Source organism: Sinocyclocheilus grahami, unplaced genomic scaffold, assembly GCF_001515645.1.
Source record: "Sinocyclocheilus grahami isolate Dianchi unplaced genomic scaffold, SAMN03320097.WGS_v1.1 scaffold419.1, whole genome shotgun sequence".
NCBI lineage: Eukaryota > Metazoa > Chordata > Actinopteri > Cypriniformes > Cyprinidae > Sinocyclocheilus > Sinocyclocheilus grahami.
In genome coordinates, this window is record NW_015505598.1 from 892458 (window position 1) to 897226 (window position 4769).

Here is a 4769-nt window from a genome sequence, read left to right on the forward strand (position 1 = left end):
AAATGCTTACACAGTTTTTGAAACTATGGCTCCATTTCTCAAAACAACAAAACACACACACAACATACAAAACGTCACACACATCTTGCAAAAGCAAACACTTCTTTGAAAACTGTTTTAACTCTTCTAAAAATTGTATTTTTGCATAGTAACTCTACACACAAACATAAAACAACTGGCCACATACACACCAAACTACTTTTAATCGACTGACAGCCCCAATATAGTGTTTTATATGAGTTATATAGTGTTTAGTTCATAAATCAGGACAGGGTGCGTCACAGTATCTGACGCGAGTCTTTCTCTTGGAGCGGCGCAGAGTTGAATCTGTCTGTGCCATCTGGTCCTCAGATTAACTCTCTCCTTCATATCAGACACACCCTCAATCTCACAATAATAATCTATCACTAAATCTAATCTATGGGTTTAGTACCGATCCTTCTCAATCAATCAATAAATGAAGCAATGACCACACTAACACAAATGGACAAACAGTAAGAAGAAAGTCATCTCAGAACTTATAAATGTATGGTGTGACATCGCTAAACTCAAGATTTTTACAGAAACTGTGAGCTCGTGAAACATTGAACAAGATAGATTCCCAGAGACGATGAGGCACATGGATCTGTGTGTCACCTGCAGTGTTTCAGAGGAAAGCTGGCCAGTGAGCTGACATCATATCCTGTTTCCTGTCTGAACAGTGCAGTAGCTCATCTGACTGTTCTCTGGCCATTAAATGATTGTCAAATCCCTTTCATGAGACATAAAGGACGGAGGATAATCAGCTCCTCTCTCTCTGGATTATATGCTGTTGGGGGTGTAATCGGGATTCAGGCAGGAAGCAGCACAGTGTGTGTGCGTGTGTGTGGTGTGTGTGTGTGTGTGTGTGTGTGTGAGTGTGTGTGTGTGTGTGTGTGTGTGTGTGTGTGAGTGTGTGTGTGAGAGAGAGAGAGTGTGTGTGTGTGTGTGTGTGTGTGTGTGTGTGTGAGAGAGAGAGTGTGTGTGTGTGTGTGATAAGAGGAATGCATCACAGCCGTTACGCTCGCATTCTGTAACTGATGCTCATCAGATATCAGAAATTCCTGCTCCTGAAAATGTCTGAGGAAGTGTGATGTTTGCTGAAATGTGTGTGTGTGTGTGTGTGTGTGTGTGTGTGTGTCCTGTGATTCAGTGCAGGATCTGGAAGAGCTCCAGAATGTGTGTGTGTTTGCATTATAAAGGCACCATAATGGCACAGTCTTGAGCTGTGAACAGTTACAGTAGTCTAAATATAGATCTGAGCAGCAGATATGATTTAAAGGAATAGTTCACCCTGCGTGTTTGTAAGAAACAAATCCATGATTAAGACATTTTAAACTAAAATCGGAGCCCATAATCCATAATAACGCTTCCTGCAGTGAAAAAGTGCATCTGCTGTTGTCTCTCACATTAAAATCCAGCCACATATGTGTTTAGAGCTGTTTAAATGCTGCTTGATCTGTGCAGATTTCTCTCCTGATTCACACCAGAACACTGACTCACTGGAGGAAGCGTTATTATGGATTATGGTATTTGAGTTAAAATCATCTTAATGCTGGATGTGTTTCAGCTTTTGTCTTCTCCAGATGTTAACTGATGGACTGCAGTGCTGTGGATTATTGTGATGTTTTTATCAGCTGTTTGGACTCTCATTCTGACGGCACCCATTCACTGCAGAGCATCCATTGCTGAGACACTGATGCAATGCTGCATTTCTACAAACCTGATGAAGAAACAAACTCATCCACATCAGCAAGTTTTAATTTTTAGATAAACTATTCCTTGAACTGATCAACACATCATATTTAACACTGATGTCAGACTGAATGATGACAGAATGAGTAGATCGGAAGATCTGAAGTAAATGTGAGTGTTGTTTGCTGTGTGTAGGTGCAGCAGAATCACCATCATCTTATTTCACATAATGAGTGATTTCAGAACAGGCTAATGATGTATATCTAGATTATGTTGGAAATGTAACAAAAAAAATGATTAATGCCTATTTTTGAATGAAATTGATTTTGTACTGTAGTCTGGGATGCATTCAGGACTAATAGTGTTTCCAGTACAAAGGTGATGTGTCTGTCTCTGTGTCTGGTTTCAGTGATCTGACTGTTTCCACCCGCGATCGGATCACTATGAGCACTAGTAATAGTGACGACTACTAAACATGATGGCCATGCTTTCTGCTTCTCTCTCTCGGATGTGAATGTGTAGTGTTTTCTCTCTGTGATCCGCAGGGAAGAGACACGTTTAGACGCGTGACATTTCCACAGTGCTCCGTCATGAATGTTTAACTACACTCACAGCAGTACGGCAAAAACAACAGAGCTGCAAATAATGAGGAAACACTGTCAAAAACCTTTTCAGCAGAGAGACACCTCACCGAGTGTGTGTGTGTGTACTGGTTTATATATCCTGGTGGGGACTTAAGCCTGACTACACACAGACTCATGGGGACTCGTGTCACGGTGGAAACCTAAATTGTGGTCCCCACGGGTACAAACGCTTATAAATCACACAGAATGGAGTGTATTGAAAATCTGAAAATGCAGAAAGTCTCCTGTGAGGGGTAGGTTTAGGGGTAGGGTTGGTGTAGGACAATAGAATATACGGTCTGTACAGTATAAAAACCATTACACCTATGGAGAGTCCACACAAGGATAGCTGACCAGACTGTGTGTGTGTCTGTGTGTGTGCGCGCGTGCATGCGTGCGTGTGTGTGTGAGTGTGTGTGTGAGAGAGAGAGACGGCTGACGTCGCCCTCTATAGCCTAAGACCTGTGGACTTTCAATAGAGAATGAAATACACTTCAGTCTGAGGACTGCATGCAGTGCCTGTGCTGCACTACACATACTGACCCATGTGTGACACTCGTCTGTGTCTCACTGTATCAACACATCAACCTCATCATCATCACCTAACCAACAACTTGTCATCTGAGAAAACTACTGTCACATACACACAGAAACTTAAAGATCTTCACCACAACCCGCCAAAATAAAAGTTCAGTTTAATTTGAAGAAACTGTGACAGAAATATATTTTTGTTGATTTTCATTTTAACAGCAAACCTCTGTTTAGCACTTTGTTTGCCAACAAACGAAAATAACTGTTCATTTTCATTTGATTACATTTTAAAAGATGAAATAAACGGTTGAAGTTTTGTGCATTCATTTGAATACCATTATTTTAATAATACATTTTTATTCAGTCATAAATCCCAGTATCCATAAACATTAAAATAGACAAACATTAAAATAACACAGCATTTCTAAATAGACTGAAACATTTCACAGGGCAACATTGTTGTTAAAATGTTAATACATTAATAACTTGGTCAAATGTATTGTATTGATTGGACATGCTTTTTGATTATGGTTTGAACCAGTTTTTATTTTTATATTTTCCTTTTTCATTTTAATTTTGAAGTTCATCATTTTGTGTTTTGTCATTTTTATAAGTTTTAGTTGTTATAGTTAGTATTATTTTTTATTTATCTAGTTTTATTTAAATGATAAATGTTACCTTGGCAACTTGCTGGAATAAAGTTTTATTTTATTTTATTACTAGGGATGTAATGATTAACCGTGAGCCGGTTGAAAATCTATTCAAATATGTGACGATTCAAATCGGTTGAGATGCTAAACAAATCGAGATTCAATTAGGGTTAAGAGTTTATATGAATGCATGTCTGATGTGAACTTACTGTCTTTAGAAAAGTTTAGATGGTATTTTCTCTTCTCATCTTGCCTCTGTGTAATGCATATTAAAGTTCATAAGCGCAGCGCTGCTTTGTTTACAGCGGAAACGCTTTAAGCGCCACCTGCTGGCAGAGAGTGCATCTGCGTCTCGTTCAGCTCGTCTGCTGTTTCGGTTTCATGCAGATATGTTTTATGTATAGTTTCACAAAACTGAAGTCAAACCATTCTGTTTTTGCTTCAAATTTTGAAATTATACAATCTAATTTAGATTAAAAACTGCTGGTGTTGCATGTATGCAGCATCTGTGTTTGGATCGTGATTAAAATGCAGTGGTTGCCTCTAATTTTAAAAGAAAAGAGCACAGACAAAGCCTTAGTTTGTTTATATGAAGATATTTCTTTTATTTGTGTTACTTATTTATTTGATTTGGAGCTTGTTTTAAAATTTAGTTTAGTTATTTACATTATATTTAAATTTGGTCATTTAGCACTTTTATCCAAAGCGACTTACAAATGAATTCAAGTTGAGTGAATCGTTACATCCCTATTCATAACATTTATTTTATTTCAAGTCAGGTTTACATTTTAGCTTTAGTTACCTGTAATAACCCTGTAAATGCCTCCAGCCCTTCAGTCTGTCCTGTTCATGCTGCAGGTTTAATGTGAGTTTATAGTAAATGTTGGAGGGTCGTCGTCATCACTGCTGTAAATGACTGAAGGCTTTGTAACGGCAGTGTGGACGTGGCCAGCTTGAGTTTCATGATGGAAAAACTTCATTTTTAGATACCAAACGAGGCCAGCACACACACACACACAACACTTAAACATGTGTGTGTTTCCTTCTACCATCACACACCCTACATAATCACATAAATACATCATTCTGTGTGTGTGTGTCCTGTAATTCAGTCTGACACAAACCTGCAATCCACAACTCCACCATCCAGTCAGGATACACACACACACACACACACACACACACACACACACACACACACACACACACACACACACACACACACACACACACACACACACACAAACACACA

The 4769-nt window shown here is 38.8% G+C and overlaps 1 protein-coding gene across 1 annotated transcript in view; it reads right to left on the bottom strand.

Annotated features, from left to right (window-relative positions):
• The window catches only part of LOC107551285 (schwannomin-interacting protein 1), a 33453-nt gene that overhangs the window by 26822 nt on the left and 1862 nt on the right, over positions 1-4769 (bottom strand). The gene's annotated exons all lie outside the window — the stretch shown is intronic.